We start from the raw sequence: 12,317 nt of genomic DNA, 5'->3' as shown, positions 1-12,317 counted from the left end.
ATGATATTTTCTTCCCCCTACCTTATTAGGGATTGAATGTCCATCAAGAACTTAGCATAGTCCAATTCTGAGGGAAATCTGGTGGACTGGGTACAGAGGTATCAACATTTGGTGAGTTGTATTAGTTGCTTGGGGAAGTAGCTGGCTGAAACAATGCTAAAATCTCATTTCTGTTTATTTAATTAAATTAAGTATCAAAAAGGTGATGCCAGAAGCACTTCTGGTAAAAATATTAGAAATATCTTTCACTTAGATAGATGGATCAATTGATCAATAAATCAGTTAATTGATAAATGTCCTTTGGAAGAGCCAGTTGTAAGAGAGGATATGTATTTCTTTAACTCTTCTAAGTTCATGACTGGAACTCCTATAATAAAATATGGATCAATAAGAGAAAAGCATAAAATTTGATCTAATTTTTACATGACATGGGAGGAAATGAAGACCCAAAGAGGCAATTAAACCAGAGTACTTTATGTAGTAGGGTTGATTAAGAGTGGTCAGTCCTGGAGAAATATGATCCAAATAGAGTATGAGATAAATATCAGAGAACTGGGGAACCCATCAAGGCCTGTTCATTCAGATTCCTCTCTTTATTTCTTCATCTTCTGAGATAAGGATGCTCTTCTCTGTTGAGAGCCACAGCTGAAGGGGCCCCAGCAAACTTCCAGCTGCCAGCAAACTTCCAGCTGCCGGCTGATGATTGGCTCACAGCGGCCCCAGCAACATCTAGCTGATTGGCTTCTCTGTGGTAATGCTCATTGGGGGACTTCTTTGGCTCTGCCCACGTGACCCAGCCAATCGGCCTCAAGAGCAGGAGGATTGTGGGAGGTGGTGAGGCTTGTGTTTGGGTGAGAGGCTTGTGGGAAGCCGGTGGTGGCAGTTGGGCTCTGAGGGTTTTTCCTGAGGAGCTATTTTGTTTGGCATGTGTGGTTCTAAAAATAAAGTTAGTTTCTTTTGACAAGTGGCTCCTGAATTGTGCCCAACCAGACTGTGGCACTTCTCTACAAGTTTGGGGAGAGAACTTCTCACATGAGACTCTAATGACCTGGTTCAGAGAAAAGGCCGGGGGAGTGTGGGAGGACAGAGAGAACTTCCAGCTTCTACAAATTCCTTCAGCTTAAAACATTCAATATGCCAAGGTGCCATATTGAATGTGGCAACGACACAGAACGTAGTGAGGAAAATGCAATCAGGAAAAAAAAAAAGAAAGAAGTTGCTTCTTCCTTCTGAGCATTTTTGAGAGAGTTTCATTGTTATTGATATCCAGAGAATTGAGTACAGGCAAAGCTTTGCTCTATCAGTCTTCTGCATGGCAGCACCCAATGTAGTGGGAAGAGGATAGCTGGATGGAGGCAAAGCTGAGAGAGAGAGAGAGAATCTCAGTCATTCAAAAATCCCACATGTCCAGTGAAGTCCAGAGTATGTCACAAGAGTGAATTTAGACTGTGACCCACAGTCTTGCCTACCCTCAAGAACCGTCAGGGGAAGAGGTGAGGTGGCTGGGCAGGCTGAGATTGCCCAGAAATTTTGAGTATGAGTTTACTCCTACTAAATGCTTTAAAGTTATATTATTCTATGCCCTTTTATTATTTACAAACTTCTCTATCACCATCTCCTATCCCCACGTCTGACCACACGTTGGACAGGAAGAAATTTTTTCATAAGTTTGCATGAACTTCTGCTGTATTAAGCTATCAAGATTCAGGGATCATTTGTTACTGCTGCCGTGGCCTACCTAATCTTGACTAGTACAACGGTTGCTTATGAAACTTTGCCCAGATGGTCCACATATACAAAGCATACATATGTAAGTATGTACCCATGTAGAAACACACATCATACTCACACATATACCTCACAGGAGGAAATAGTCCCTAGAAATTTAGCCAGGGAGAGCCCCTTACTACAAAGCAAAGGTGTAAATTGAAGGCAGCTGTAGAAGAACAGTTCCGAGAACATGCACACACAGGTGACATGGCTTCACATCTGGGGCATCGGTTTCCTAAACTGTGAAATGAGTATCATCATAATATTTCCTACCTTAGAGATTTGCTTTGAAAGGTTCAGAGTAAGCATTTCATAAATGCTGCCTATTATTGGTGATCTTAGAGATATAAGAAAAGCCACATAACAAATATTTTCCTTTGCTTTTGTGATGCCTGCTGCCACTCCCACCCCCTCTCTCTCCCCTACCCCTCTCTCTCTCCACCGCCCCTCATTCTTTTAAGGAATGAAAATAAGCAAGTTAAAAATAATAAATAACTCGAAGGGAGACAAGTAGAGGAAGGGTGTTCAGGGGAGGGAGGAGGAAAGGGAAAAGGGAAGTACTAGGGAATTAAATGGAGCAAATTATGTTGTATGCATGAATCTGTCACAATGAACCCCACTATTAGGTATGGCACACTAATAAAAACATGCAAAAGAAACAGAGGTAAGAATGAAATCATTTAACTTAATTTGTTATGTATGACAGCAGAGTGCATTGCAATTCATATTACACATATGGAGCACAATTTTTCATATCTCTGATTGTACAAAAAGAAGAGTCACACCATTAAGGTTTTCATACATGTACTTAGGGTAATGATGTTCATTTCATTCCACTGTCTTTCCTCCCCTTTACCCTATCTAGAGTTCATCTAACCCTCCCACACACACCTCCTACAACTACATTATGAATCAGCATCCTTATATCAGAGAAAACATTCAGCATTTGGCTTTTTGGGATTGGCTAACTTCACTTAGCATTATATTCTCCAACTCCAACTCCATCCATTTACCTGAAAATGCCATGATTTTATTCTTTTTCAATACTGAATAGTATTCCATTGTGTATATATACTAAATATTCTTTATCCATTCATCTATTGAAGGGCATCTAGGTTGGTTCCAAAGTTTAGCTATTGTGAAATGTGCTGCTATAAACATTGATGTGGCTGTGTCCTTGTAGTATGCTGTTTTTAAGTCCTTTGGTTATAGACTGAGGAGTGGGATAGCTGGGTCAAATGGTGGTTCCATTCCCAGTTTTCCAAGAATTCTCCATAGTGCTTTCCATATTGGCTGCACCAATTTACAGTCCCACTAGCAATGTATGAGTGTGCCTTTGTTATTAATACTTGCCATTCTGACTGGAGTGAGATGAAATCTTGGAGTTGTTTTGATTTGCATTTTTTAATTTCTAGAGATGTTGAACATTTTTTCATACATGTGTTGATTGATTGCATATCCTCTTCTGAGAAGTGGCTGTTCAGTTCTTTGACCCATTTATTGATTGGGTTATTTGTTTTGGGGGTTAGATTTTTGAGTTCTTTATATATCCTAGAGATTAGTACTCTACCTGATGTGCAAGTGGTAAAAGTTTGCTCCCATACTGTAGGCTCTCTATTTACCTCACTAATTGTTACTTTTGCTGACAAGAAGCTTTTTAGTTTTGAATTTGTCCCATTTATTGATTCCTGATTTTAATTCTTGCATTATAGGAGTCTTATTAAGGAAGTTGGGGCCTAATCCTACATGATGGAGAGTGGACCTACTTTTTCTTCTAATAGACACAATGTCTCTTGTTTAATTCCTAGTTCCTTGATCCACTTTGAGTTTTGTGCATGGTGAGAAATAGGGTTTAATTTCATTTTGTTGCATATGGATTTCCAGTTTTCTCAGCACCATTTGTTGAAGAGGCTATCTTTTCTCCAATGTATGTTTTTGGTGCTTTTGTCTAATATAACTGTAATTATGTGGGTTAGTCTCTATGTCCTCTATTCTGTATCATGGTCTACAAGTCTATCTTGGTACCAGTACCATGCTGTTTTTGCTCTGTAATATAGTTTAAGGTCTAGTACAGTAATGCCACCTGCTTTATTCTTCTTGTTAAGGATTGCTTTAGATATTCTGGGTCTCTTATTTTTCCAGATGAATTTCATGACTGCTTTTTCTATTGCTATGAGGAATGTCACTGGGACTTTGATTAGAATTGCATTAAATCTATACATTGCTTTTGATAGTATGGTCATCTTGACAATATAAATTCTGCCTATCCAAGAACAAGGTAGATATTTTCATCTTCTAAGGTCTTCTTTAATTTCTTTCTTTAGCATTCTGTAGTTTTCATTGTAAATGTCTTCCATCTCTTCATTACTTGATTCCCAAGAAGTTGTTTTTTTCTTTTTTTGAGGCTATTGTAATTGGGGTATTTTTCCTCATTTCCCTTTCTGAGGACTTGTCACTGATATACAGAAATGCCTTTGATTTATTGGCATTTTACATATATTGATTTTATATCCAGGTACTTTGCTTAATTCATTTACTTGTTCTAGAAGTTTTCTGGTGGAATTTTTTGGGTCTTCTAGGTATAGAATCATATCATCAGCAAATAGTGCTAACTTGAGTACTTTTCCTATTTGTATCCCTTTGATTTCTTTCATCTAATTGCTCTGGCCAGTTTTTTAGGAGGCTGACATTTTTTTAAATATAACTGATAAGTTTTATACTTTATACTTTAATCGATGTGTCTTTTTCTCTGTTATTTGTGCCAAACTCAGAACCAGCCCTCTGCTTTTTAAAAAAATCTAACAGAATCACATTTTTGGATTACGAATATTTTAGCAGATCTTAGACATTTTTTTAAAAAAGGAGTATGTCTTTTCAGAAAATGAGAACAAATGATAGTGACTTACTATGCCAGTTAATGACTATTTCCAGAAAAAAATATACAATGCATGAAAGATTGCAATAAGAAGAACCAACAAGTGCAGTTTCAGATAAAGTTTTGACTGTAAAATGAAACATCCAGACATTCATACAAACCAGTTCTCCAACTTAATGTCACATCTCGTCCATCATATTTATCAAACACTTCAGCACTGATGAAGCAGTCAGAATTTTTAGAAGAGCAGCAGTGGTGCCAGCCTTGTGAGTAATCTAGGTGCTACCCTAAACATTATTTCAGTCCTTTATTTCATGGTTCTTTCCATTACTTGTGTACTCCATTTCCACACTGGAATAAAAGTGAAATAATTTTGTTTCTGCCATTACAGAAAATTGAGAAACTGAATCAAGACCATATTTTTGAAGAAAACTCTAAATGTAAAATGTGATTGATTAACCTTTAAGTGCCCATTTAAGATAGGTATAACAGAAGGCACAAGCCATTCCCTCTACCCAGAATGTCTCTGTTCCTGGCCCACTGGTAACCACTCCTTATTATAGCTAAACTCCCTCCTCTCCCCAGCCCTTCCTTTCCTCCTAACTTCATTCTTCATGCCCTGAACTAGCTGTTCCCTCCTTCCCCTCTGTCCTGTTGTAATTGGACAGACTTGCCCAGCTGCCCTGCCCACACATGCTTTGTTTATATCTCTCCCGCACCACAAAAGCAGGGTTCATGACTCACACACCCAGGAGTCCCCAAAACCTAAAAGAAACTTAAATTTCTATTGAATATCACAGAAATAGGGTTTAATTAGCTGACTCTGTAGACAGGGATTAGCCTGTATACACACTTAATATAGTTTTTTTTCCCTATGCAGCTATCAAAATGCAACACTTAGGGCTTCCAAACTGATAGATTTTGGAGGAGTTCAGTTTCTTCCCTAAATAGGGAGGGACTAGAGGACAGCAGTTTTGTGTCATCTACTCTTGTAAGTCCTCACATCAATCTTAAAAATGTCTTTAAAGACAATGAGTGCTATTCACTGAAATTAAATCACCATGGAAGGCATGAGAACAAGGGGACCCCTTAGCAACAAGTGAAGTTAGGGCCTCAGTGTGTCATGCGATTCTGATCTTTAGTCCTGAAATAGCCAATATATTTATCCTTTATTGGCCCCATCCATCATCACTCTATGATTCCGGGTCCAAGCACAGAGGTGTTCTGTTAAGTCAAACAGATTGTCAAAGTGTTATCAAAACTGCAACAGCATTGCAGGAATGTCAGTTAAAGCCTGCAATGCCACACTGTTCTTCTACAGATTATGTTAAAACTGTGCATTTTCTTTATAAGTTTCCATTACAATCATAGTCCTCAGAATTCAAGTGTCAGCACCAATTTCTTAGCCATTATCCACATTTCCCCCAAACCCACTAAATGGATATTTATTTCCCTTAGAAACTTAAAATACTAAAATTCCCCACAACTTTCCTTTGAGGAATGCCCCTCTGTCAAGTGCGGTATTTCCAGCCCCCCCACACACTAAGGTACTTTGTGAAACACTGAGAAGGTGCCCAACAACTCATCCTTGTGTAGCCTGCAATCTGGTTCTGTTTCTAGAGATGCTAAAATAAAAAGATATAACAGAATGCAACATCCTGATGGTTTTCTTTTTTCTATTTATTTATTTACTTTTATACTTATTTTGTCCTCTTAATATCAAACAGAGAATGACAAACCTACAAAGGCTTGACCCAACCTCTCACAATATAGTTGGATAAAGCCACTCATCACCCTGTGTCTAAATAAAATATTTTTTAAAAGGGCTGGGGATGTTGCTCAGTGGTTAAGCACCACTGGGTTCAATCTCCACTACCAAAAAAAATCACCAACTATAAGTCACATGTCCTTGAGCAGCTCACTCCACACCACTGAGCCTCATTTTCTCCATCTGTAAAATGGAACAATTACTCTACCTTTTTATTGAACAAAGGGTTTTTTTTGTTTATTTTATTGTTGTTTTTTATTTTGTTTTAGGATTTACTGTAGCAATTATGTGAAATGTGCCTTAAAGACACGAGGTAAAATGCAAAACTAAATAAGGGGCAAAGGATATATCAAGAATTTTCCCTAACCACAAGAAGCCCATAATTTGTAAGTGGATTTTAAAAACATTTTTCTGGGTGAACAAATGAGTTACCACCAGTGAGAAGAATCTTACTGCAAAGATGAGCCTAGAGAGATTTCAATAATTGCTAGAAGGGCAGTTCAGAGGCAAGGGAAGTATTGGCAACTAAGTGGTAAAGCACAGAGGAAATTTTCAGCTATGATTTCAAACAGAGGAGTATGTTTGATGACGAAATTTTATTTCATGCTTTGCAAAGATATTGACTTATGTTCCCTGATGAAGCCAGGCACCAGGCTCAGTCTCAGCAGTTGATGAGGGACTATGGCATAATAGCTAAAGGTCATCTCAAAAATGACCCAAGTTCTTTACACCAATTTCTTGAACACTGTGGGGCTATATGGAGATTAGACAAACCAGGATAAATTCTTCCTTTCTACCCACCCTGTCCCTGGCACTGCCCTCATATACCACAGCAGTGCCAGCAGTGCTTGCATTAAATTCTGTGGGGAACACTTCTTGTTTGTCTGAGAATTACCTCCTCCTATAGAAACAGCCCATGAGAATGTCACTTCTCCCTGCCACATAGCTGGAGATCAAAGCTTCTGCAAGCACAACCTCCATGCCACCACTCGCACCACCCTCCTGCACCCAGAGCTCTGGAAAGTATCTTTCCTCTTTGGTTCCCAATGCTTTCTCCTGTGATAATTATAATAAACACCTTCCTGTCCTCTACATTTCTAAATAATGGGGGAAAGGCTTAGACACCATGTTAATTTTTACTGAGATTATATTTAACACACAAGTTTGAAGCTACAAATATGAGCACAGGGGCAGAGGAAGCTGGCCTGACATTGGACAGGTTAATATGAGCAGGAGGCTGGTGTAGGGGCGATGGTCACAGATGAACACAGAGTCCAGCAGCTCTGTAGTGTGTCTGGCCACAAAAGTTTAGATGGGGTAGTTATTGCAAAATAGTTAAATCTATTCAAAAAGGAATATGTGAGCATGTTTCATTTGTCTTTTAAGCATGGGTCTAGAAATCTTATTCAAGAGTTCCACATGAGGATCACAGACATTCAAATGTTCTTAACCACAGCACTCACATACTCACTCTCTTGCAATCTCTCTTTCTCTTTCTCTCCTTTTTATAACATGTATTATTTGCCAGGAACTACTCATAATACTTTATGAATATTAAATAATTTAATTTGCTTCACTTTGAAGTTAGCCAATCCCCCCCCAAAAAAATGTTGAATGTTTTCTCTGATATAAGGGGGCTGACTCATAGTGGGGTAGGGAGGGGGCGTGAGAGGATTAGATGAATTCTAGATAGGAAAGAGCAGTGGGAGAGAAAGGGAGGGGTTAGGGGATTAGTAAGGATGGTGGAATGTGATGGACATCAGTATCCAAAGTACATGTATGAAGACACGAATTGGTGTCAACATATTTTATATACAACCAGAGATATGCAAAATTGTGCTGTATATGTGTAATAAGAATTGTAATGCATTCCGCTGACATTTATTTTTTTAAAAAAATCAATTAAAAATTTTAATTTGCAAAACAACACTAAGTAACAGTACTAGTAATATCACTGGCGCAGTCTGGCTGGGCACAATTCAGGAGCCACTTGTCAAAAGAAACAAACTTTATTTTTAGAACTACACATGCCAAACAAAACAGCTCCTTAGGAAAAAACCCTCAGAGCCCAACTGCCACCACCAGCTTCCCCAAGCCTCTCTCCACACAAGCCTCACCACCTCCCACAATCCTCCTGCTCTTGAGGCCGATTGGCTGGGTCGTGTGGGCGGAGCCAAAGAAGTTCCCCAATGAGCAGCTCTGTGGTCTGAAAGGGCAGGGAAACAGCCCAATGAACATCACCGCAGAGGAGCCAATCAGCTAGATGTTGCTGGGGCCGCTGTGAGCCAATCATCAGCAGGCAGCTGGATTGCTGGCAGCTGGAAGTTTGCTGTGGCCCCTTTGGCTGTGGCTCTCAACATCTCACCATTTTTCAGATGACAAAATTGAGGCACTGAAAAGTTAAGTGGGACAGATAGGGTTCAAGCACAGGTTATCTGGCTCCAGAATATAAACTTTTAAGCACTACATCATCCTAACTCCCAATATATGGCACGGCCTTTGTAGAGATGCCCATGAAGCAGGAACAGAAATATTCAAGGATAGAAAAATGAAACAGAAGTCAGTCTTATTACAGAAGATACAGGAAGAACTATTTCAAGGGGCAAGTTACCAAATGTGTTGATGTACAGAAGGATCAAGTCAGAAAAGACCTAGAAAAGCATCCCTTGTATTTGACAATCCAAGAATGACTGTTGACATGTACTGAACCAGTTTCCATGGAGTAGAGAAGCCTGAGCCAGAGTCCACATGAGGCTGCTTGGGCAGGTTTTGCTCAGAAGGAAGAAAGAGAGGAAAAAGAAGTGATGTGTCCCCTTGAGATAGAGAGTGATCATGAGGAAAATCTCCTTTCTGCCTTCTTTACTCCTCTCTTCTCCATTCTTAATGCATCTCCAAGAAAGAAGTTATAACAATGGTGAAGATTGTAATGAGGCCTTTTGTGAAGTGGACATAGGCACAAAACAAGCTTAAGGGAAACACTCTGTTTGCAAGACTCCTCACTGGGAGAGACTGAGGACACGTCTGCTTAAGTGAAGAGATGGAGACAGGCAGGAAAAAATGAGGCTGCCCCAAACCGCAAACACGAGGGGAGAAAATGTGGCCTGAACTTAAGTCATACAACCAGATTTCCACACACTGCTGCAATCTTCTATTTGTCACTGGGATGAGGTACCACCAGCAGCTCAACTTAACCTCTGGGAATCCATTTCCCTCTAGAAAGTGAGGGATGTAATCATTTCTGATATCCTCTACATTTTTAAATTCTGTAATCCCATGAATATTATCCTAAGTATAGCATTGATCAAAGAGTGCCTCATTTCTCCCTCACCAAAACTCCCCTTTCCCCATCATCAGTGTCCATAGTTACAGGGATAGAAAATAAATCCACAATCCTAACTAAGGCAGCTCCTCACACCAGACTTGACAAGGGAGAGAAAACATGAAGTTCAACAACTGGCATTCTTTCCAACTCATTCTGAGACCTCCTGGCAAAAAGCTTGAACAGTTTAGTTTCACAATGTCAGCCTGTAGAAATAAAAGCCTATAGATTTTCTTAAAACCATTATCTGCTACAAATAAACAAAAATAGAAAAATCATGTTAATTTTTTAAAAAAAACTTTGCAGCAGAGCTTATGTGACATAAGAAACACATTCTATATTGCAGAACTTCTGACTCTGCTACTTGAAATATCCATTTGTAAAAATACAAGAAAACATTATATTTGGGTCCTGTGGTTCACCAAACTTACAAAGAAGTAGAGAGAGAAACTGAAGTAAGGAAGAGAATTTTTTTAATTCCCTGTTTTTTCAGGACCAATGTCAATAACCTAGAAAAAAAGAAAATGAAAAATTTCTTCCACCCACTATTAAAATGGCCTTTGTAAATTTCAGATTATTAACATAAATAATATATAATCAGGAAAACCTTTAATGTGAAGTTGTACTCTTTGTGTCTTTATATACCTTGAAAGATACCAGGCAGAACTATAAATGAAGTAATATATTCCTATTATGTTTGAGTTCCTGGATTTAATAGATTTTATACATAAAAACTATATGCACAGATTCAAACACATACTAATTACTCAGTGTCTGACCTTGCTAACTCACAAGTTAGTGCCTGGTAGTTACAAACCTAACACTAAGAGTTCAATCTGAATATTAAAATCAGTCAGCCTCATTTGATTGCCCTTTGGGCATCATGCAGACACATGCTGCTCATATTTGTATGGTGTCGGAGACAGAAGAATGGCTGGACAAGGGCACTACAAATAGTGCAATTACTGCCAGCAATAGTTCACTGATCTCCCTTTATAACTACCCAGACATGATCATGATCTCTCTATATAAAAAGCAGCTAATAGTAATATTTCGAATACTATAGGTTCACAACCAATGGGCATAGCTCCCTAACTTATGGATGATGATTATAAACACAAGCTCTTGAAGATCAGTTATTCAAGCTGGAAAGATGTTCTGACATCAAGGAAAATATCTTTATTTTAATCCCTTTCAAATTCCACTTTCATTGTGTCTCCCCCATGAGAACATATCATTATTGGCTTGTTCCAAACTTCTTGGAGTGCCAACTTTATAATATCATTTGAGGTCCTGTTTTTTTTTAATAAATATCATTAATCCACTTGTTATGGAATACTGCCGACCTTGAGGATATCAGTGTTAGTGGGTATAAAAATATGTACACCCTCCCACCATAGGGTTCATTTGAAGGATGGAGCCTAAAAGGTCATCATCTCTGCCCCTTCTGCTGATGCCCCCATGTTGGTGGTGTACCAGGAAAAGTACGACTCCCTCCAGATTATCATCAATGCCTCCTGTATCACCAATTGTTCAGCCCTCCTGGCTAAGGTCATCCATAACTGTGGCATCATGGAGGGAGGTACTTAGAGGTACCTGGTACTTAGAGGACCATAGATGGCGTCTCTGGGAAACTGAGACATGATGGAGGTAGAACTGCACAGAACATCATCCCTGGGTCCACACATGTTTCCAAGCCTTTGGGCCAAGTCATCCCTGAGCTCAATGGGAATCTCACTGGCATGGCCTTCTCCACCTCCAAAGTGTAGGTAATGGATATGACCTGTCACCTGAAGAAAGCTGCCAAATACCATGACACCAAGAAGGTGGTAAAGCAGGCATCAAAGGGCCCCTAATGGACATACTGGACTAAATGGAGGACCAGGCTTCCTCCTGCAATGTTAACAGAAATACCCACTAGTCCACCTTCAATGCTGGACCTGGTCTTGCCCTCAATGACCACTCTGGCAAAAATATTTCCTAGTATGAAAATTAATTTGGCTGTAGCAACAGGTTGGTGGATGTTATGGTACACATGGCCTCCAAGGAGTAAGAGCCCTGGACTACAAATCCCAGTGAGAGCATGAGAGGAAGAGAGAGGCCCTCACTGCTGGAGGATCCCTTTCCCAGCTCAATTCCCCAACACACTGAGAATCTCCCAGCTTCTCTCCCATGCCTTTCTCCCGGTCCCTCTCATAATATGAATGTAGTGATGGATCATCTTATGGTGTCCAAGGAAGTGATTCTACTTCAGCTGCAGTAGTATGAAATTGAAATTCATTAAAAGGATTAAATTAACTGAGTGTTATGGTTTGGATGTGAAGTATTCCCTCAAAAGCTCATGTGTGAGACAATGCAGGAAAGTTTAGAGGAGAAATGATTGGGTTATAAGAGACATAACCCAATCAGTGGATTAATCCCCTGATAGGATTAATTGGGTGGTGACTGAAGGCAGGTAGAGTGTGGCTGGAGGAAGTGGGTCCCTGGGGACATGCCTTTAGGGTATATATATTTGGTATCGGGCAAGTGGAGTCTCTTTCTGCTTTCTGATTATCATGTGAGCTGCTTCCCTGGCCACACTCCTC

At 39.5% G+C, this 12,317-nt stretch overlaps 1 pseudogene; it reads left to right on the top strand.

Moving 5' to 3' along the window:
- LOC113198106 (glyceraldehyde-3-phosphate dehydrogenase-like) overlaps positions 1-11,785 on the top strand; it is a 111,953-nt pseudogene extending 100,168 nt beyond the window's left edge.
- Positions 11,786-12,317: the final 532 nt, after the last annotated feature.

The sequence above is a fragment of the Urocitellus parryii genome, chromosome 8, assembly GCF_045843805.1.
Source record: "Urocitellus parryii isolate mUroPar1 chromosome 8, mUroPar1.hap1, whole genome shotgun sequence".
Lineage (NCBI taxonomy): Eukaryota > Metazoa > Chordata > Mammalia > Rodentia > Sciuridae > Urocitellus > Urocitellus parryii.
The sequence above is the reverse complement of the archived record's forward strand: the minus strand, read 5'-3'. Positions and strand labels throughout refer to the sequence as shown.